The 24,244-nt window shown below is 44.1% G+C and overlaps 1 protein-coding gene across 14 annotated transcripts in view; it reads left to right on the top strand.

Annotated features, from left to right (window-relative positions):
- Window positions 1–24,244, top strand: part of fam49bb (family with sequence similarity 49 member Bb) — a 253,404-nt gene that overhangs the window by 71,579 nt on the left and 157,581 nt on the right. The window lies entirely within an intron of this gene.

Here is a 24,244-nt window from a genome sequence, read left to right on the forward strand (position 1 = left end):
GTAGAGACTTGTGGGTCACATATAAAGTTTAAATCAGTGTTTCAGTTAACGAGCACATATCTCGAGCTCCAAATACTAACCTATCTGACGTAGGATTTACAGTCTATTGAAAGTTTTTTTTGTGCTAAAAATTTGACTTATCTAATATTTTCAATTAAGCAACATAAATAACATTGCAAAGTAAGAAATTGGTGCCAAAAAATGCAATTGTTGTAAATCACAGAATGATGCTGATCAGTAAGTGAAGGTTAAAGCACCCGATGGCTCAACCCAGAGCGACAACACATGTTGGCTTCTTTATCCATCTATAGTCTTTCCATGTCAAACCATGGACTGTTTGGTGGCTCATCCTGAGTGGCCACCAGATCTTGCCACCCATTACCAGCCTACCTGAGTATGCTCCAGACTCTGTTATTTCTTGCCATCATAGTTCCATATCAAGCCAAGCTTCTGCTCATTAGGCCCATTCCCTATTTGACTCATGATTATGTCAATGTCATCATGCAAGTTTAGCTGGTCTCAAAAGCCTGGGCTTCACTGGGGAGAGCTTCCAAACACAGCTATGCAGATACAGCTTATAGAATGTCCCAGCACGCAATCTGTGCATCAGAATGTCGTCTCTCATCCAGTGAGTATTTGAGAGTTTCTTTGCTTTTCCCAAAAGATTTGTAAACAAACTAGAGATTTAAATTCTCAAAGCTTTGTTACAGACAGTCTGACATTTATTTAAATCTTCTGTGACCTTGCTCACAGTTGGAAAAAATGGTGTATCTTTGTTGTCACAGACTGAGAAATATTGCAGTCCCAGCTCTGGAGGAAGCAAGAACAGATAATATCGCCATTGATTGCAATGGACTGAGATGTTTACCAACTCATGGATTTCTAAGGTTTAAGAAAAGTTCCAAGGCATTTCACATCTGGGCGTATGGAAAATGGGTATCGAGCCAGGAAAAGGGAGGTTTGGAGAGGTAACCAAAAGTTTGGCCAAAAAGATAGAGTTTTGAGTTTAAAAAAAAAAGAGGCAGATGGATTTTAAAAGGAATTCCTGAGAGTAGGGCCCATGGTGAAAATTCTGCTGCCATCGGTAAGGTGAAGTGGGGAGGCACAAGAGGCTAGAGCCAAAGGAATGGAGAGTTTGGGCAGAAGGTAGAAATCTGGTGAATGCTGTGGAGGTAGGTGGAGCCATGCCATGGAGGGATTTAAAGGTGAGCGGGGATTTCAAATTTGAGGCATTGGGGAGCAGGGAGCCAATGTAGGTCAGCAAGAAGATGGACAATCCATCCTATTCCACCCGGGTCAGAGGGATACAATCAGTCCCCTCAGCAACATTAAAATATGTGCAAACAAAAACCACTCTTAGCTCAGAGTTCTAATTTAACAGCTTGAGCTGTATAAAATGAAATGCTAGCTGTGCCCAACAGTTGTTTGTAAATGTTATGCCTGGTTTATCACACTCTGGCTATTAAATTCCACAGGAAGGTGGAGAGTTTTGGACACTACAACTTCTATGATGGATCTTTTTTTTCTCTCTCTCGCACAATTTCTCCACAAGAGCTAGATGTTTCTGGCTCTTTTCTGCCTCATTATCATGTGATGTAGGATGTTGTAATGTACAATGGATATTGTAGTTGCACAGGAGCAGGGTAAAAACAGTAACTTCCATGATTCATTTCTTCCCCCATGCCCAGAACTGTAAGCAGTAGCTGGAAATCACCGGTCTCTGGACCAGGTGAAATTCACAACTCGAGCCCCAGGCTCCCTACAGAATGTTTGACCTATGTTGGAAATACTACTTCTTAGCAATTTTAACGGCAAATAACCAAATTTACAGGTAAATGTAGTGATTTTTCAGAAATGTATATTTTTAATGTTATAAATGTTGTAGACTCAAGACTGCTGAGCAAGTGAAGGATCTTGGTGTTACAGTGCATGAATCATAGAAGGTCCTCTTGAGGTCCACAGTGCTTGAGGTTATTGCAAAAACCAATAGAATGTTGGGATATATTGCCTGGATGATTACATTTAAAAAAGAGATACTATATTGCCTCTGTTTAAGTCCTTGGTTTGGCCTTATCTGGGATATTATATCCATTTCTGGTCCCCTCACAAGAGGCATTGGAAAAGGTTTAGAGGAGGGCCATTAAATGAATATCTAGTTTAAAGGCCTTCAGTTACCATGATGATGAGCTTAGGGATCTGTATTTTTTTAACTCTAGAAAAGCATAGACTTTGAGAAGATTTGATTGAAAGCTTTTAAAATAATGGGAGGATTAGATTTAATCCATGTGGATAGGGCATTTGAGGAAGATGGATTAGGGAGGACCAGGAATGAGTACAAGATATGTAAGCATAGAACTAGATTAGCTGTTGGCTATTTCTTGTTGCAGAGAGTTTTCGGCTTCGAGAACAAGATTCACTGCAAGCATTCGAGAGGAAATGGGATGAGTTCCTGAGTGTGTCCAATATCACTACAAAAAAAAAATAGTTGGATGTTGGGGGCTGTGTTTCTCAGTCACTGTGGTCTCCTGGAACTTGTTTGATCTTTTAAGAGTCAGAGAATTTTTCTTAAATGGCCTAAGATTTTTTCTTTTATTGCCTCTTACCAGGATTGCTTGGCTGACAGCCTTGGGAAGGCAAGGGGGGGGGGGGGGGGGAAGAAAAGGGGGGTGGGGGTGGGGAAGAAAAGGGGGGGGATGAAGAAAAGGATGGGAGGGGGAATAAAAGGGAGGATTTGATTTAATTTCTGTTGGTTACTCATTCCACATTTGCTTCTTTTTCATTTGTTCAAGCTTAGTCAATCAGGATTGAAATATGCAATTATGTGTTACCAGTCACTAATATCCAAAATAAATAGTTGTTAAGGACAGCATCCTCTTTAATGTCTATTTGTGGATGGGTACATTATACTGAAAACAATTGTAAAATGGTTAAACTGTATCTATTTGTACCCATCTTACAATATTTCCTTGTAATTTAGTGAACAATGCAGTGAAATCCTGTTATGGATCCTGGGTCAGGACAAACATAAAACGTTTGATAAAGAAATGCAAATAAAATAGTCTGCCGGAGGTAAAATGCTCTGCAGAAGCTAAGATTGGGATATGTGAAGTAGCATGAATTGGAAATGTAAGTTTGGCTAATAACCATCAAGCTGATATTTTTAGCATTTAGTAATAGTGATTTTATAAAATAGAAATATATGGTGAATGTTGAAATAGGATACAATAGTGTTTTTGTTTAGTTCAGAGTTGGGCAACATTTTTTCTATTAGTGGGGGGAGTAAGGTATTGCGTCTTTGTTGTGGGCTGATGTGAGGTGGGCTGATGTGAGGTAATCTGATAAGGTTTCTGCCCCTGATTCAATCGGCCAATTGCATTGAGATTTACAATTGTAGTGTGAACTACTCATTCATAAAGCAACATTCCTAGCTAATAGTTTAAAAATGTGTATTTAAAAAAAGTTCAAAAGTGTACAAATTGTTCTTGTAGAAACATTGTATCACACTCAGCCGACAATAAGATCAATCTGCTTGAGTATACACAGACTCATCATCAATATCATTCAGTGCTTAACTTCAAGTGACTTAATATATTTACAGTCTATAACTAACCATTTACAGTCTCAGAAAGACAAAATGGATGAAGAAATCTTAAATTGGCAAGTTCTCTGGAAAAGAAATACAGGTTTAAGCCACTGCACCTACATTTTTTAAATGTATACCTGGCAGATTTGAAATGAAATTGTGATACAAGGTTCATTTCTGCAGATATTTACTGAGTATTTTTATTGAATGGTTATGTAAATCAACATGTTAGTATAACTTTCATATTTTTTGATTATCATTCAATAGCTTCATATTTAAATATCCCTTCTGTTCCCCATTGCTATCACAAGAAATTACTGGGCATGTGTGCAACTCATCAGCACTATCTAGTGGCAAATGCAGAGTGCATTGTCACTGAATGGACTTGGGACTCTAATATTTTAACAGCATTATACCTGCAACTACATAGGATTACCACTTTCCCTTTGTTTTAGACTGAACAAGGAATGCATTTGGTAAAGCCTTTATCTTTGGTAGTTTTGCAGTCTGGACAGCAGCACGGTGTTAAATTCATTTGCTTAAATATTCAGAGCTCAAGATGATGCTGTATTCAGCTTGGTAGGGATGAACTTTCTGGATTAAAGATCCTTGGATTATTATCTGGTATATGGTAACATTTTGTGATTTAAGTTGGTTTTCAATTAAAAGAAAAAAAGACTTCCATTTATATAGCACCTTTCATTACCTTAGGACGTCCCAAAGCACTTTACAGCCAATGAAGACCCTTTGAAGTGTCGTCACAGTTGTAATTATTCAGTTGATCAGAGCAGTATTTGCAGCTTGACTAATGTATTATTGCAACAAGTGTAACATATATTAACTCAGGATTTATGCTTGTATTTTGGATAGCTCCATGTGGAAAAACCTTGCATAAATGGCTTTGCTCAATTTTGTAGTTGTTAAATATAAGTAGCTCAGTCATTGGAAGCAGGCTAAGAAATTGTTTTGGCTATTGTGACTAACTTTCATCAGCTACCCTAAGGCAATGCTGAATTAATACACATACTGATTTTTAATAAAGGATGCATTCTTGAGGAAACTTCAAACTTGTCTGTACATTTCTGTGGGAGACTTTATGAATTGTAAAAGTGTACAGTAAAATAACCTCTGAGCTTCCATGATGCAGGGAGTAGATGGGTCAGCCAAAAGAAAAGTCTCAGATTAAATCCTTGGGTCAGTGAAAATTAGTAAACTCAGCACGGATGTGGGGGAAGGGAGACAGTGATGGGGCTGCTGCAATTGGCCCAAATTCCCCTGGATTCCAGAGTGGGATAATTAGATGGATGCGTTTATTTTTTTTTTCGTAGCCAATCTTTCCAATTCTTTGTCAGATCACAAACGCCAGAGGTCGCCTTGCACACATCAAGGATCACCCTGTGCTAATGCTCTTAGCCAAAAGGCCTAGAGCCCAAGCACCGTTCCTGGAAGTACTGCAATACCAGGTTCGTGCCATGGAGGTGGATGGGTCAGCAACCCCACCCACCTCCTATTTCCTATACGAACTGAATTGCAGCTGTTTCTCTGATTGGCTCTACATTATCACATGACCTGTTGCTGATTGGTTTCCTTCGAGGATAAGCCACACCCTGAAGTTTCTCTGGAATGTGTCAATGGAACCGCTCAGCCTAACTTTGCACATTGTAACATGATCCATTTGAATGTCTGAAGTCAGAAAGGACACATCCCTCCCCCAGCCGAAGTCCCTCCTTACCCCAGCGTAAGTGCATCCCTCCCCAGCCTACGTCCCTTACCCATGCACGTGCATGACCTTGCCCCCTCTGCCATAGATGGGGCATTGTGTGCGGATTGTTAACAGGATTATTGGGTATGAAGTCGTGACTTCTGGATTTCATCCACTCCAAGGATGTTTGGTGTGGGTGTAAAGGAAGTTGGAAGAACGTGATTTGTCTTCCCTGGGTTCCCTCTCTTTCCCCCCATTCTGCCCTCCCAAACAACCAGACCCTGTCTCTCTCTCTTTTTCCCCCCTCCCAACAACCAGGCTCTCTTCCACCCCGCGCCCCCCCCATCTCAGGGCTCAGCGGGGAACTTGAAGCTCGGCAGCCTGGTGGGGAGCTCGAGCATTGGCGAGGCCCAGCGGGGAGCTCGAGCGTTGGCGCGGGGCGAGGCCCAGCGGGGAGCTCGAGCGTTGGCGCGGGGCGCGGCCCAGCGGGGAGCTCGAGCATTAGCGCGGGGCGCGGCCCAGCGGGGAGTTCGAGCGTTGGCGCGGCCCAGCGGGGAGCTCAGGGCTCGGTGGCCGGCAACTCAGCAGGCAGCGTGGTGTTTTGGGCTGGTTCTGACGCATGCGCAGAAAAGGTTTAGTGTAAATTGCTTTTGGGGGGGGGGGGGGAGGGTGGAATTCTATTTGTCCTAACTCGCTTCTGTGCATGCGTCAGGAGACACATGCGCAATAGCATGAGTTTGGACAAATAGTCATTGCGTGATTAGATAGTGTTCCTGCTCTGGAATTTATAACAACAGCAACTAGTTTTTATCCTGTGAACACTGCTGGATGTTGAGTGAGGACAGAACTGAGTTTGGCTTTGATGCACTCTTTCTTTCTCACACTCATCCCTCTCTCTCCCACTCCCACAACCAGCTAAATAAAAGCTTGAATAATGTGATAATGTGCTTTTGTTCCTTGTTGGGACTTGTATGTGAATAATGACCACTTATACAAAGTACTTGAAGGTGGCTGCTGCCAATGGAACTTTGTCCTAGTTGGAAGGCTGTTTCAAGTATTCTGTAACCCAAATACTTTACTGTGTGGGTCAGTATGCTCAAGTTTCATCATCATCATAGGCAGTCCCTCAAAACGAGGATGACTTGCTTCCACGCCAAAAAAGGATGAGTTCACAGGTGTTTCAATGAAGGACCTAATATTCTAGGTCCTGAACTACATCCTGAAGGGTGGAAGATGTCTATGCGTGGCTTTTTTTAACATGGGGTGGCCGTTGCACACCAGCCACCACACGGGCTTGATAGAGCTAGATCTTGGTCCAGTGGCAAGGGTTATCCAAGACGACCGGAGACCTGCTCTGCTGCACGGACCTGGTGCGCACACATATCGCAGTGTTGCCCCTGGGCCCTCGCCTCTTCTGGCCCCGAACTCACTCCTCTCCTAGGCCCCGATTACATCCCTCTAGAGTCTCTCGCTGCTCCTTTGCCCCGACCTCGCCGCTCCTGCTGTATCTGCCCACGCTCCAATCACTGACCTGGACCTTGATGATGTCACTCTTCACTGCTGTCACCCTCCTGCAGCAGCTCGTGCTGCTCCCTGAAGTAGTATGCCTCCACGCTGCTCCCGAGGCCACTCGCCGCTCCTTTTATGAATATTATACTGATTCTGTATCTTGCTGACTCTCATTCCTCCAATGCATTATTGAAACTGTAAATCAACCTACCCAAATAATTTGGACATGCAAATTGGTTTGGCAGCTTTTGGAAGAGACAAAAGAACATGGTGTGTGCCATGAGCCATATACCAAATTATTTGGGTAGGTTAAATTACAGTTTCAATAATGCATTGGAGCAATGAGAGTCAGCAAGATACAGAATCAGTATAATATTCAAAACAGTAAAAATAGAAATAACACACAAGGGGTTAAGATACTCTTTTTATTGGGTATTAAAAAGAAAGACTTGCATTTATATAGCGCCTTTCGCAACCTCAGGACCAAAGCGATTTACAATCAATGAAGTACTTTTTGAAGTGTAGTCACTGTTGTAATAAAGGATTTTGAATGAAGCCGGTCTGTCTCTTAATATACATTCTGGATATGATGTGTGTGCATGGTATACATTCCAGTCCAACTAAGGTGTTCGGAGCTTCTACAATAACTGAAGTTGAGCAAAGAGGGCTGTAATTTAGATCATGGGACATCTTTGTTACAATCAGTTTCTTGTCATAAACAGAGCTTAGCATATCTCATACCTTGTGAGTTGGGTTCTGATATTTGGATCCTTGCTGCTTCCTCCATATATTTCCCTTAATGGTGTATTCCACTACCTGTCGATCTACGTACGTTAACATTTCAAATAAATTGTTACAGCCTTACAGTAACATTTAGAATTCATTGAGAAGTTGCAACAAAGAGAGCAAGAGAAGTCGAGAAGTGGACAAAGCCATTGAAACAAACAAAATCCATTGAGAACAGAAGTTTTCTACTAAATATGCTGACATGGTCGGATTGCATTTATCTGATTATGAACATTGGTCTTATCTGCCACAGAACAATGGAATCCTCCTAGAGCAGTAGCTAGCTAAAGCCAATTTTTACATTAAATTGCATGACGAAATACAGAAATCTCCCTATAATACACTTCCTTTCCCTGACAAGTGATCAGCTCTAATCTTTTCCAATACCATTCCATGTACCTGGCTACTAGGAGGTTTGTGAGAATAGGCGAGGGTTGCTTTTCCTTGCCACTGAGAAAACACATGATGTTGTTTGGCACTTTCCTCTCGTGCATGGTTGGATAATAGTCCGCAGCTTAGAGATAAAAACTGATTAGACAAACAAATGAAAGATAATCTAAGGTGGAGGACCAAGGTCCACAGTGTAGGACACCATCGCAGTTGGAGAGCAAAAAGAGCCCAGGTGAAGCAAAGTAATGGCCCTGAACTTGCTGTTGGTGCCGACATCCAAACTAAATCTGCACTTGCTTCGTGCGAACCCCACTTCGTGAAGCTGCTTTCAGATGCTACAGAGTTGTGCGCAGCGTAGTGGCTCACAGATCCCAGGAACGCACTGTTGTACACATGCAAACCTGGGACCACATGGGACAGTGCTCTTTTCACTTCCTGACTCTTGGCCAGAGATGTTATGTTCATAATAAAGTAATGTAACTGAATACTGTAGACGTGAGTAAGTGTGACCTTAGCTCCTTTATTCTAACTCCAGAGTGTTGCTACAGCATGGGAGGCCTGCTTATATACAGTGCTCCCAAGGGATGCTGGGATCCTTGGGATTCCAACAGGTATGCCCTCTGGTGGAGGTATGATACTGGTTACATAGGGTTGCATACATAACATCACTCCCTCCCAAAGTCAATAATACACTTATTTACAGGGTGAGACGATCTGGGACCTTTCGCTCTCTAGTCGATCGTCGCAGTACAAATGCAGGTGTAGGTGAGTTGGTTGGGTCTTCGCTGGGCTGCTGGGGATGGTGAGTTCAGCTTCGTGGTTAACCGTGATGTCGGTTGCCACTTGTGTGTGTGTCGGAGGGTCGAAGTTGGTGGTGTCCTCTTTGGGTTGCTCGTGGCTGACTGTGAATCGCAGATTGGTTTGGTCCAAATGCTTTCTGCAAGTTAGTCCATTTGCAAGTTTGACCTGAAACACCCTACTCCCTTCTTTGGTTATGACAGTGTCAGCAAACCATTTGGGACCATGTCCAAAGTTGAGTACAAATACAGGGTTATTGACTTCAATATCGCGTGACAAGTTTGCGCCATCATGGTACATGCTTTGTTGATGTCGCCTGTTCTCGACGTGATCATGGAGATCAGGGTGGACAAGCGAGAGCCTTGTTTTGAGCGCCCTTTTCATGAGCAGCTTGGCTGGGGGAACCCGGGTGAGCGAGTAGGGTCTGGTGCGGTAGCTGAGCAGGACTCGGGACAGGCGGGTCTGCAGGGAGCCTTCCGACACGCGTTTCAAGTTTTGCTTGATGGTTTGGACTGGCCATTGGATGCGGGCTTGAAAGGGGCAGATGTAACGTGCTTGATCCCATTGTGGGTCATGCATTCCTTGAATTCAGCACTGATGAAGCACGGCCTGTTGTCGCTGACAAGGACATCAGGCAGGCCGTGTGTGGTGAACATGGCTCGTAGGCTTTCGACGGTGTCAGTGGACGTGCTTACAGACATTATTACACACTCAATCCATTTTGAATAAACATCCACAACAACCAAAAATATTTTGCCTAGAAACGGGCCAGCAAAGTTAACGTGGATCCTAGACCACGGTTTGGAGGGCCGTGACCACAAACTTAGCGGTGCCTCCCTGGGTGCATTGCTCAGTTGAGAGCAAGTGTTGCATTGGAGCATGCAAGACTCCCAATCTGAGTCGATGCCGGGCCACCACACATGGGATCTGGCTATAACTTTCATCATTACAATGCCTGGGTTGGTACTGTGTAGGTTGCGTATGAATGTTTCCCTGCCTTTCTTAGGCAAAACCACGCGATTGCCCCACAAATGACAGTCCGCCTGTATGGACATTTTGTCTTTGCGCCGCTGGAACGTCTTGATCTCTTCATGCATCTCCGCTGGGACACTGGACCAGCTCCCATGGAGGACATAGTTTTTTTTTCACAAGGGACAGTAAAGGATCCAGGTCCTGATCTGGCAGGCTGTAACGGGTGACTTTTCATTTTCAAACGCATCCATCACCAAGAACAAGTCTGCAGGCTGTGCCATTTCCACCCCGGTGGTGGGCAATGGTAGCCGACTGGGAGCATCAGCGCAGTTCTCTGTGCCGAGTCTGTGGCGAATTACATAGTTATATGCAGACAGCGTGAGCCCCCATCTTTGGATTCGGTATTGGTATTAATCCCTTTGCTCTCTGAGAATAGCGATATGAGTGGCTTATGGTCAGTTTCTAATTCAAACTTAAGAACAAACAGATACTGGTGCAGTTTTTCACCCCGTAAACGCATGCCAGAGCTTCTTTTTCAATTATGCTGTCGGCCCTTTTGGCCTTGGACAAACTCCTGGCTGCATAGGCGACCAGTTGCAATGTTCCCAATTTTGTTTGCTTTTGTAACACACACCCGACCCCGTACGATGATGCATTGCAAGCTAGCACTAAACATTTACATGGATTATACAGAACAAGCAGTTTGTTGGAACATAACAGATTTCTGGCTTTCTCAAAAGCAGCCTCTTGTGATTTCCCCCATACCTAGTCATCTCCCTTGCATAGCAACACATGTAGAGGTTCTAGCAAGGTGCTTAACCCGGGTAGGAAATTAACAAAATAATTGAGGTCCCAGGAACGACCGCAGCTCCGTTACATTCTGTGGCCTCGGCGCGTTCTTGATGTTGCGTTGGTGGGTCTGATGCCGTCTGCCGCGATTCTTCTCTCTAAGAACTCGACCTCTGGCGCCAGGAAAACACACTTCGAGCGTTTCAACCTGAGTCTCATGCGATCTAGCCGACTTAGAACCTCTTCCAGGTTCTTTAAGTGTTCGATGGTGTCCGACTTGTGATCAATATGTCGTCCTGGAAAACCATGGTGCGTGGAACCGACTTTAGCAAACTCTCCATATTCCTTTGAAAAATAGCCGCGGCTGATCGAATCCCAAATGGGCATCTATTGTAGATGAACAGATCTTTGTGTGTGTTGATGCAGGTGAGGCCTTTCAAAGATTCCGCCAGCTCCTGCATCATGTAGGCCGAGGTCAGGTCCAACTTGGTGAATGTCTTTCCTCCTATCAGGGTCGCAAATAGGTCGTCTGCCTTGGAAAGCGGGTAATGGTCCTGCAGTGAAAAACGTTACTTTATAGTCCCCACAAATTCTGACCATGCCATTGCCCTTGAGGACCGGAACAATCTGACTGGCCCACTCGTTGAACTCCACCGGCGCAATGATGCCTTCTCGCTGCAGCTTGTCTAGCTCGATCTCTACTTTCTCTCGCAACATATATGGCACCGCCCATGCATTGTGGTGGATGGGTCGTGTACCGGGAACCAAGTGGCTCTGCACCTTAGCCCCCGAGAAACTTCCGATGCCTGTCTCAAACAACGACGGAAACTTGCTCAGAACCTGGGCACATGAGGCGTCATCGACGGACGAGAGCGCTCGGATGTCGTCCCAGTTCCAGCGGATTTTCCCCAGCCAGCTTCTGCCGAACAGTGTGGGGCCATCTCCTGGTACAATCCATAGTAGTAGTTCGTGCACCACTCCATCACAGAGACTTTACTGTTGCACTGCCAATTATAGGGATCAGCTCTTTGGTGTAAGTTCTCAGCTTGGTATGAATGAGGCTAAGCTTTGGGCCTGTGTGCCTTGTTGCACCAGTCTGTCGAAGGCCTTTTTGCTCATGATAGACTGACTCGCATCCGTGTCCAGTTCCATGGATACTGGAATTCCGTCCAGTTCGACTTTTAACATGATCGCTGGACATTTTGTGGTGCAGGTGTATACCCCATACACGTCTGCCTCCTCGGTTCGAATCTCTAGTTCAGTTTGATCCGCCATGGATCAATCTTCCTCTGCAACGTGGTGGTTTGCAGCTTGTCTGCACATTCGCTGGAGGTGTCCCATTGTTCCACAGCCTTTGCACATAGTGTTTGAAGCGGCATTGATGGGCTCCATGATCACCTCCACAGCGGCAGCAAGGTGTTAACTGCCTCGCATTAACGTTTGATGGCGGACTCTGGGTCATCTGAGGTCGTGCAGTTGCAGGTGTGTATGTTCTGCCATATTCATTCCTGCCCGAAAACAGCGTTACTTTGTGTACAGTACTTGTCGAAACCTCTTTATGCTGTGAAATTTGTTTGGTGTTATCGCTGGTGGATATAAATGCCTGGGCTATCGTTATGGCTTTGCTCAGGTCTGGTGTTTGAACAGTCAATAATTTGTGAAGGATAACCTCTTGGCCAATGCCAAGCACAAAGAAGTCTCTTAGCAGTTGCTCCAGGAATTCATCGAATTCGCAATGTCCTGCAAGGCATCTTAGTTTGGCGACGTAGCTCGCCACTTCCTGGTCTTCAGACCGTTGACATGTGTAAAATCGATACCTTGCCATCAGAACACTCTCCTTCGGATTTAGGTGCTCCCGGACTAGCGTACACAGTTCTTCATACGATTTGGTTGTTGGTTTCACCGGAGCTAGAAGATTCTTCACGAGGCCATAGGTTGTTGCCCCGCTGACGGTGAGGAGGATCGCCCTTCATTTGGCAGCGTTCTCATCCCCTTCTAGCTCGTTGGCCACGAAGTATTGGTCGAGTCGCTCCACGAAGGCCTCCCAATCGTCCCCTTCTGAGAATTTCACCAGGATACCAACAGTTCTCTGCATTTTTGCATGATGGTTCATTATTTCATCGCCAGTTGTTATGTTCATAATAAAGAAATGTAACTGAGTACTGTAGATGTGAGTAAGTGTGACCTTAGCTCCTTTATTCTAACTCCAGAGTGTTGCTACAGCATGGGAGGCCTGCTTTTATACAGTGCTCCCAAGGGATGCTGGAATCCCTTGGGATTCCAACAGGTACGCCCTCTGGTGGCGGTATGATACTGGTTACATAGGGTTGCATACATAACAAGCGAAATCTCCAAAGGACAGCATTAAGTTTTTCAGAAAGGCAATCTAAGCAGCTGACCATGTTTTATTTTTACTATTCCCACTGCACTTTCCAAGAGATTGCTTCAGCATTTTTCTTCGATTCTCATTCGTTTTGATATATTAAGCAATTTGATGTCGGGCTTCGGCTTTTAAATTGCTGACTATTATAAAAAATCAACTAATTTAAAATAATTTAGCAGCCAGAAATGCTATTTTATTAATAAATTACAATCATTGCAAAAATATTTCATACACAAACCAAGATTTCAACATTAATAGAATTTGATCAAACATTGAAAAGTCTTGAGATACTTTTTACTGAAGGTGTTCTTAAAGCTATAAAACTCGATTAGGATGCTTTTTACAGGCTGTAGCATAAACATAGCTCAAAATTATACAATTTCTCATGCCCCTCCCTCCCCTTGCGCTGCACAACAGGCTCCTGCGCCTGTTGCACCAGCCATAAAAATTTTCTGGGTAATTAATGCGCAGTAGGTGGGCAATTAGCCCAACGTTTCGCCAGCACATTGATTTCAATGGGTAAGTGAAACATACAGTGAAGCCAATGCGGAGTCAGAACTTGACAGATCGCAAGTTTTGGATTTAGCGCATGCGTGCAGAAATCGCGAACTTGCGGTCAATTTCAAAGGCGGTATGACTGCGTACTCTGAGAGATAGGTCCAATGATTTGTTACTTACTGGAGTACCTGCACATTTGACTTTAAAAGTTAAGAGTTAAAGAGCTTTTTTGTGGAGCCGAGAAAGCTAAATCAAACTGCAATGAAGCCCTATAACTACATATAGATTTATCTGGCCTGTTTCTGTGCTGTATTTCTATGTATCTTGTTCCTGTGGATGTTCAACAGGCATCAAGTACACCTCTAATGCTCCAGTTCCTAAAGCTCAGTCTCCCAAATTACATACCCTGCTGCTCATTCCCCCAAGTGCTTGTGGCCTGGTCCTTAGCTGCCCGGCATAACCTGCGGCTGGGAGTGAAAACTAGGACCTCCCTCTTTTCCTCCGGCACCCCCATCCAGCCCGTACACAGCCTACCATACATGCAACTTCAAAAGAGATTACAAGAAAGCCAGAAGTACCCTGTTATCACTCCAGCTCTTTCTTTCTGGGGCCAGATCTGTGCCTTCCTAAAGATTTCACCTGGTCTATCAGCCCTCGCTGAAGTATGACAAAATGGTGAGCTCCCATGAAGACTTGCCTCAGATTAATGCAAATCTGACATGAAATTTAACAGATTAGGCAAGCCCATCCTTGAGGACCAGATCATGCCTCCGCGCCAGCTAGCTGACAAATTTCACCTTGCCCAACAGGACCTATACCACTATAAAAACATAGAAACATAGAAAATAGGTGCAGGAGTAGGCCATTCGGCCCTTCGAGCCTGCACCGCCATTCAATAAGATCATGGCTGATGAAGCAGTACCACCACAATTCTGCAATACTTTTCAAACTTTTATGTGCACCAACACTCTTAAAAACCTTTTTCCTGTACTCCCCAACGGGTGTCTCATAGACATTTCCACCCTGTGTACCATACTTGCCTTCTGGACCAAAATCAGAACAGAAATCCTGAAGATTGCGTGTAAACATGACTAGGCCGATTGTTACGGGTGAAGGAATTGTGGAGGTATGGAGTTAGACTTTAAAACGCCATGACCTGCAGTAAAGTGTAGGAAGAAGAGTTCAAAGTCATACATTATACGTACTGCGCCCCGCATATGCTCCAGAATTTCCATTCCTCCATATTGGATGACTGATGAGGGCCTGCAGGCTGAAGGACACCCATCTCCACATATTCTGGACAGGAGTTTCAGGAGATCGTCAGGAATATCCCAGAAGACCCAGCTCAGTCATTGCTTGTCCTGCCCACTAGAAAAAAAAAGGGCACCCCTGCAACAAGCAAGCTTCCAATTGATGCAAGTGGTTTTTGACCTCTTTCCTGGAGTCCTGAAGTACCAGGCACTCTGGGGCCCATTCTTGGAGATAACAGACTGCCTTTTGAGTGCCGCAACCCAGCGGGCCATGCAGGTACCAACACAACTAGCATGATCACTACAATTAAGGACCACTCCCTAAACCTAACTAATGTTAGAACCCAGGTTGGCCCCTCCAGTACAAGCAGTCTGATGTGGTGATAGATTCCTGTTTGCAGGTACCATGCGATCAAGAATGTGCAGTAATTCCATAAACCACGTACCCTGTATTGGAATATCTACTCCCATAAAATGTGTGTGATTATACACCTAAATATACAGTGACCTCATAAATATCTCTACCCTCAATCACCACACAATAGTCACACAACAGCTTCATAAAACATAAAATCTATGAAAGTACACTGCTTGTATAACAACAACAGCTTGCATTTATATAGCGCCTTTGATGTAGTAAAACATCCCAAGGCACTTCACATGAGCATTATCAAACAAAATTTGACACTGAGCCACAAAGAGATATATAGGAGAGATGAGCAAAAGTTTGGTCAAAGAGGCTGGTTTTAAGCAGCATATTAAGAGAAGAGAGGCAGAGAGGTTTAGGTCGGCAATTCTAGCTCTTGGAAGCTGAAAGTACAGTTGTCACTAGTGTGGCGAAGAAAATCAAGGATGTGCAAAAGGCTAGTATTGGAGGAGCGCAGAAATAGAGGGTTGTAGTTCTGGAGGAGGTTACAGAGATAGGGAGAGATGAGGTTATAGAGGGATTTGAACACAAGAATGAGAATTTTTAAATGGAGGCATTGCTGGACCGGGAGCCAATGTATGTCAGCGAGCACAAGGGTGATGGGTGAACAGGACTTGGTGTGCTTCATAAAACAGGAACAGCTCCATAAAATGTTGAATTCTTGAATGTAAACAGGAAGGTCTCTGAAGTATCAGGAGTCTACTACCTCATTCATATCAGCATCTGCAACCTGCTCCATTTCAGACTGATCCAGGTAACAAGCAGATTACCTTGAATGTAAATTCTTGAATATATTAAAGTAGGAAAAATTTCTCTTAAAAGATGCTCTTAATAGGTTTTTACTTTAAGTTTGAAATTGAATTAACTTTTAATTTTACTTTAATTTTACTTTTATTGCAAGTAATATTTAATGCTCACATTACTTGCTCTTAGTTGTATTCTCCTTCAGAACCAATATATTTGTCATGTAAATAGGCAAGTTAATTGAATAAATGTTACGAAATTTGGTTGACATCCACATTAATCCACGAGCGATTGTCTACTCTGGTATCTTTGTATTTTTAAATTTTAATCAGAATGACTGATGCAGTTCATGCCAGTAATGCAAGGATAACATTGGCATTCAGAATAATAGATTCCAATTCAAACTTTTAATCTTTTCACCTTTTGGCAAAATTTTAGCTTTTAATAAATATGTAGTATCTATATTATCTAGACATTGAAAGGTTTTCATCGCCGTTAAAGTGACCTACGAATTGGGTTTTCTTTCCCTGTGTGAAATTTGAAGTGCTGTTAATTCACATTTTGTCAGGTCTGGCATGTAAGCATTTAAAATGGTATATTCAGCAGGTTATCTGAAAGAATAAGTGTAATTTGGTCTCCTACTTTTCCAGCTAGTTTATTGTCAAAGGGACAATCTAGGTAATCTGCTTGTTACCTGGATCAGTCTGAAATGGAGCAGTTGCAGATGCTGATATAAATGAGGTAGTAGACTCCTTATACTTCAGAGACCTTCCTGTTTTCCTTTTCAGCTTTTACTATTTCCTTGTTTTTAAACCAAATATTTCCTTTTTTTATGCCATACAGTTCCTTTTTCTACATATAAAATACTTACAAATGTTGTGAGAAAATTCTCCGTATATGTTATACGATCATGAAAATAACTATGAATATTTTTTTAGATGGTAATAGTAGTTCTATCTGCAAGCAAGTTATACTATACAGATTACTTTGAAGTTTAGGGTTTGAAGGCCAAAATCTAGATCCCAAGGAGTCCCTGAGAAAAATGTTTTACAGTTTACATTATTGCCGGATGTACTTTTGTTTAAGTGAATTTTTCCAGTGCATCTTCATAGAACTGTACTCACGTTTGAGCCTCTCTATTACCCAGCTATTAAAAGTTTTCAAGTTTGAACCTCAAGTTATCTGAAGTTCTGCTTGTTTTCACAGAAACATCTGTAGTTGCATAAGGCAAGTTGGGAACAGTGTGAATATCGGGAACAGTGTGAATATCAGAAACAGTGGGCTCAAGTTTCAACTCCTATTTTTTTGGAGCAACTAGTTTAGAATGGAGCATCTTAGAAATTGCAATTCTTGGCATTTTGTTTGCTCCAATTCTAGTGAGTTAAAATAGTTTTGTTTTAGAACAGTTTTTTTTTCAAAAGGGGACGTTACCAGCCACTTACGCCTGTTTTGCAAGTTTAGGCAGCGAAAACTTACTCCAAACTAACTTAGAATGGAGTAAGTGTAGATTTTTGTACACTCAGAAAAACCTTGCCTACACTTTTATAAATCAGACGTAGGGAGGGGGAGTGGAGGGGGGGCTGGGAGGGCTGAACGGGAGGGAGGCTGAACGGGCGGGCAGAGGGAGGGAGAGTTAGCCTGAACGGGAGGGGAGGAGGGGGGAGGCTGAACGGGAGGGGAGGAGGGGGGAGGCTGAACGGGAGGAGGGGGGAGGCTGAACGGGAGGGGAGGAGGGGGGAGGCTGAACGGGAGGGGAGGAGGGGGGAGGCTGAACGGGAGGGGAGGAGGGGGGAGGCTGAATAGGAGGGGAGGAGGAGGGAGGCTGAACGGGAGGGGAGGAGGGGGGAGGCTGAACGGGAGGGGAGGAGGGGGGAGGCTGAACGGGAGGGGAGGAGGGGGGGAGGCTGAACGGGAGGGGAGGAGGGGGGAGGCTGAACGGGAGGGGGGGGAGGCTGAACGGGAGGAGAGGAGGGGGGAGGCTGAACGGGAGGGGAGAAGAGGGGAGGCTGAACGGGAGGAAGGGAGGGGGAGGCTGAACGGGAGGGAGGGAGGGGGGAGGCTGAACGGGAGGGAGGGGGAGGCTGAATGGGAGGGGGGGGGGGAGGCTGAACGGGAGGGAGGGGGAGGCTGAACGGGAGGGAGGGAGGGAGGAGCTGAACGGGAGGAAGGGAGGGGGAGGCTAAACGGGAGGGAGGGAGGGGGAAGCTGAACGGGAGGGAGGGAGGGGGGTGCTGAACGGGAGGGGGAGCAAAACGGGAGGGGAGGAGGGGGGAGCAAAACGGGAGGGGAGGAGGGGTGAGGCTGAACGGGAGGGAGGGAGGGAGGGAGGGGGAAGCTCAACGGGAGGGGGGGAGGCTGAACGGGAGGGAGGGAGGGAGGGGGGAGGTTGAACGGGAGGGGGGAGGCTGAACGGGAGGGAGGGAGGGGGGAGGCTGAACGGGAGGGAGGGAGGGGGGAGGCTGAACGGGAGGGGGTGGCGAGGAGAGCTGAACAGGAGGGAGGGGGAGGCTGAACGGGAGGGAGGGAGGGGGAAGCTGAACGGGGGGGGGTGGAGGGGAGAGCTGAACGGGAGGGGGGGGGGAGGGAGCTGAACAGGAGGGAGGGGGGTGTGGGGGGAGCTGAACTGGAGGGAAGCCCGAGTCCCGAGTCCCGATCTTCAATGCCCGGGGAGCCCATTCGTCCAGGGTTAGGGGCGGCGTGCTTCGGGCCCCTCCCACGCAACGTCGCAGAGATTCGGGCAGCGAGGAGCTAATGCACTCTAGCGCGTGTGCAGAGGTCCCGGCACGGTTTTCAGCGCCGGGACCTGGCTCCGCCCCCCCCAACCCCTTGTGATGCGCCACGCCGTGGCCGAAGACGTCCTGAGGAGCTCAGAGAATCACAAGGTAAGTTTTCAGCGCCCTTTTTATTCCAGGAAGTTGGCGCACCTTATGGAGGTACACCATTTTTACAGAGGGCGGAAACTTGGGCCCAGTGGTTGTACTCATCAATTGATAATTCATTGTTAGAATATGTGGCATTCAGTGTTGGGATATGTGAGAGAATGCTTGATTAGTGAGTGTAAATGGGCAGGGAGAGTAGATCCACACAATATATTTACATTATTCAACTAGACACCATAGGCTCAATTTTGGCCAGGAGTTGCTTGTTTTTTTTGGAGTAGGCTGCTTTTTCTGGTGTAACTTAAAAATCCCCAGTTTCCCCAATCAGTTTGTACCAGAGTAACTCACTTAGTTAGGTTTTTTTTCTCAAAAGGGGACGTTACCAGCCACCTACGCCAGTTCTGCCCATTTAGGCAACTTTAGCCAGCTAATAGTTACTTCATTTCTACTTAGGCCAGCATATGTGGCCACTTGAGAAAACCCTTGCTGAGAGATAAAGAAATCGGCGCAGGTAGGTTCATCGGAGGCCATTCGGTCTGGGCTAGGAGCGGGAAGCCGAGAGGACCTGGACCTAAACCAACCAAGCCTTACTCTTAGCAATGTTTGCAAACAAAAACTACTAACAATTCTATAAGAAATAAAAAAAATTAAAGTCCTTCATTCATCTGCAAACTGCAATTCACCTTTCTGCACTCAGCCCGGGAAGGCAGCGGGCCAGTGCGGGAGACCACTCGGCCTGGACTAGGGGCGGGACAACGCACCAGGAGGCCACTCGGCCTTGGCTAAGGGTTGGACAACGCACCGGGAGGCCACTCGGCCAGGGCTAGGGGCAGGCAGATGAACTGCCTGCCCCTAGCCCTGGCTGAGTGGCCTCCCGGTGCGATCTCTTCGTGCTGGTGGGGGAGGGGGGCGGCGGTGGGGAGGGGGCGGGGGGAGAGGAGAGGGAGGGAGGGAGGGAGGGAGAGAGAGAGAGAGAGAGAGAGAGAGAGATGGCAAATAAACTTCCAATCTCTAGTCTCACTGTGTCCAGAGTTCAATCCAAATAAATAGCACATAATTAGTGCTTCTCAGAATTGTAAGGACAGGATTCATGTTCTCCCCTCCCCCTTTTAATCTTTTCTCCAATAAAACAAAGTTCAGCTCTGTCTCTAGCTCGCTAGGTTACAGAGAAAGGCAATAAGAGATGATTCTCAGGTGCAAGCAATGCGGATAGAGACAGAGCTGAACTTTGTTTTATTGGAGAAAAGATTAAAAGGGGGAGGGGAGAACATGAATCCTGTCCTTAAAATTCTGAGAAGCACTAATTATGTGCTATTTATTTGAATTGAACTCTGGACACAGTGAGACTAGAGATTGGAAGTTTTTTGGAAGTTCAGTGTTAGGAACATTACTGTTTCTACTTTCAAAAATTGCTTGGATTCAGATACTCAAAGGGGTGGGCAAATTTGCAGATGCTACCAAACTAGTAGGGACAGCTCAGAAATTACAGAATAAGTTGCCAAAATATATGTGGGCAGAGCAGTGGCTGAAGAAAATTAAGGAAGACAAGTGTGAGGTATTGTATATAGGAAGGAAGAAAAATAAATAGTACTCAATCCCCAAATGGTGCTGAAATAGCTAAGGGTGAAGCCAAAAGGGAGTTGGTAGTCTTGATAGACTACGCTCAACATGTGCAACCAATGCAGAACAGCAATCCGAAAAGCCAATAGAATGCTGAACTGTATAGCCAAAACAGCTGAATAGAAGTTGGAGAAAGTAATTACTAAACAGTGTAGTGCTCTGGCTTCTGATTTACTTGAGTACTGTGTCCAATTCTGGCATCAAGACACAAGGGAGATATTCAGACGCTTGAGACAGTGTAGAAAAGAGACACCAGTTAGGTTGATTCTTACTGTCGGAAGTCTTGAGTTATGAGAAAAGACCTGAAATACGGGTTTTTCATCCTGGAAAGGCAGTGATCTTCGAGGTGTATAAGACAGTTAAGGGAATAGAAAAAGTTAATATTGCATTAAATTAAATTGTAAGAATAGGAGAAGAGGAGATGGACCCAAATTAGTGAAATTAATTTGGGATTGATGTCAGGAAATTCTTCTTTATACAGAGTGGTCAACACATGGAATAGACTTCCACGAAGAGTAGTGGAGTCAAAAACCTTGGAATCTTTTAAGAGGTATTTTGATGCTGAAATGGATGGATAATCTAAGATGGGCTGAATGGCTTTCCTCATCTGTAAATATCTTGTGATCTTGTATGGCTCCAAGTGTGTCTTGTACTGAGAAAGCATAAAGGAGTATTTATTGTCCTGGAGGAGTCTGTAAACTGTTCATATGTTCTATCTTCAGGCAGGTAAAAACTTGTGACACGACAGTCAGCAGATATGAGCCTTTTTGGCCCAATTATTGAACTTTTTACTGCAATATGTTTCGAGAACAAGTAGATTTCTTTAAGTAGGATTTTTTTTGCCCTTCTAAATCTGAAATAATCCTATGTGAGTCTATATTGAAAAAACAATCCATCAGTTCTAGAACTAAGTGCTTTGTAAAAAAAAAATGTGTTTATTGGCATGAATTCACCGATTAATTTTTCTTAAACTTAATGAGGATTAAATTGGACCAGCAGCGCCCGCCATATTGGGAAAGGACAAACGAGGTGTCCTTTATCCATTAATTCATTTGCATGTGCAAATTAGCAGCCTAACACCTGCTTCAGGTCCCGACTGCTACATTGGCTGATTCAGAGTAAACCAAATCTAAACATCGTGTAAGTAAAAAAAAAACAAGTAAGTACATGCCATCACTTCCATTCATGAGATCATTGACCGCCAGCATCCAGGCCCTGGCCTTGATCTCCGATCTCCCTCCCAAACCCCTGACGCCTTCCTCCTGAGGCCCATGATCTACCTACCAGTGAACTGCTGTGCTAGCTTAGAGGATTTACCTGATGCTCCGACTGCAGCGCTGGCATCAAGTCTGAGGCCTAATTTCTTTGGACCTCTCTATTTGTGTGCAGGAGTGGCAGGGGGTGGGGGGGGGGGGCGGGGTTGGTGGTGGGTAGGTGCCCAATGGTAGGTGCTCTTGAATTTAACCCTCTATTTCTTTCTGACCTTTCTAGACTGTTCACCAACTGTGGCTAAGAGGTGGGTAACTCCCTAAGCCTCCACCAATATTGCTCTGTGCTGATTATTAGGTGGTGCACCTAGAGAGGTGTCTTGGTTAAACCACACTTGGAGTACTGCAATTCTGGTCGCTATATTATAATAAGGATATAGAGGTACTGGAGAGCATGCCAAGAAGATTTACAAAGATATATCCTTGCATTTCTGGTATCATCAATTAGAAAAGGATGAACAGGTTGGATCTCTTGAAAAGAGAAGGCTGAGGGTGACCTAATAGAGGTCATTAAAATCATGCAAGGTTTTGATAGAACAGATAGAGAGCGTAACTAGAGGCCATCAATGCAAGATAATCACCAAGAAATCAAATAGGGAATTCAGAAGAAACTTCTTTACCCAGAGAGTTGTGAGAATGTGGAACTCGCTGCCACAGGGAATGGTTGAAGCAAATAGTATAGAAGCATTTAAGGGGTGGTTAGATAAGTTTGTGAGAGAGAAGGGATTAGAGGGCTATGTTGATAGGGTTAGATGAAGAAAGACTGGAGGAGTCTCGAGTGGAGCATAAACAGTATAGACTGGTTGGGCAGTATGGCCTTTTTCTGTGCTGTATATCCTTGTAATATTTTCCCTCAGGAATATTGCTATGGTTGGGAACTCTGAAATGTGGATGATTGAACCAGTTTTACATCAATGCCATGGCAACTTTGATTGCAATGTATCCTGTGATTCCACTTATTCATTGAAATTGTTATTCTGGGGTTGAAATTCCGCTGAGTTGAATGAATTGTGGCTACCCTAAAATGAGTCAAGTACCAGCCCTCGGAAGGCAGATTCTTGATTGGCTACAATAACTTTCCTCTGTTTCTGTTCTAGCTAAAACAGTGTACAATATTTACTCTGGTTACACATACAGTATTAATATACAGTATTGTTATACTCTGTACCTTCTATCTCAGTTGGCATAGTTGGAGGATTTCGATATTTTTGATAGGCCAGTGTGACAAAAATGTTGAACATAGAGCTACATTGTCAGTTCAAATATTTGTAATTGAAGGATAAATTCCTTTTAACAAAGGAAAGATGCAGATTTAGCTAGTTTTCTTTTTTAAAGCACTACATATACTAAAATAGAAGTGACGCATTTTCTATTGGGTTTTTCTTGCTTCCTCATCTGACACTTGGTAAACTTCCTTTTTTTTGAGAGATAGGCTTGTGGTGAGGTCACTTACAGAAATGAGGAAGTTGAGTAGAGTTACAAAGCAACATCCAGCCCACACTAGTAGCAGAAAGAGTTAGCAGAGTTGGGTCTTTATGATCTGTGTCAAAAGAATAACTGATATAATTTTAAAGTTTTTGTCTATACTGAATTTCTACTGCCAATTTCAGAAGGTCAGTAATAAATATTATGAAACTTAGGCAGATTACTGTAGGTTGAGAATTGTAATTTCTCTCTTGCCCGCATTGAATTTCTTTAAAATCATTTAGTCAGTACTGGTTGGTCTGAGTTTGTATGTGTCTTTGTTGTTCTTGTTAAGATTGCTTTATGATTATCCTTCTGTAACTCTGGGGACAGTTGAAAGCATTTCTGTACAAAAATATCAAATAGAAAAGATGATCAGATGTTAAGAATCAAAAATGATCTATTGTGATTCAGATTGTTTCAGGGACGTTCCTGCTTTTTAATTGCATACTGTAAGCGACATGGACACGATGGGCCGAATGGCGGCCTCCTGTGTCGTAATTTTCTATGACTCTATGTTATATGCATCACTAAAAGTAGACATTTGCTGCTATCTTGCCTGTGCCACTATATCTCTGAATAAACCAGTTATTTCAATATTATATTTTGTCAAATTTTCAGCAAACTTTGTAATCTAAATGGCTTCCTCTGGGTAGCTTATAGAAAATTACTTGATGAGAACTGTCTTTCTCCCTGTAATCAATTATGTGAAAAATATAATTGACAATTGGGGACATAATTGAGTCTGAGCATACATGCCTCACAATAAAATATCACTTCTAGAAATGTGTACGCGCAGTATAGGTAAATGCACATGTTGCATATTATATTGAAATTCATAAAACATATTTTTGTTCAAGACTGAACATTAGCCCTTCTATACACTGATCTAACAGTGCAATTTTGTTACATTTATTTTAAGGCTGGTACCATTTTCCGAGCAGATTTGTGGAGTTGTATTGCATGCTTGGACTATCTTCAATCTGGCAAAATGAAGATTTCTATGGGCCCAAAATTGCCGAGGAGTTGCTCCGTTTTTTTTGGAGCAACTTGATTTTTCTGGTCTATCTTAAAAAATCCCCATTTTGCACATTCAATTCGCGCCAGTGTAAGTGAGTTAGGATTTTTTAAAGTTTAGTTTAGTTTTGTTCAAAAGTGGGCGTTACCAGCCACCTACGCCCG

Source organism: Pristiophorus japonicus, chromosome 1 (genome assembly GCF_044704955.1).
Source record: "Pristiophorus japonicus isolate sPriJap1 chromosome 1, sPriJap1.hap1, whole genome shotgun sequence".
Classification (NCBI taxonomy): domain Eukaryota; kingdom Metazoa; phylum Chordata; class Chondrichthyes; family Pristiophoridae; genus Pristiophorus; species Pristiophorus japonicus.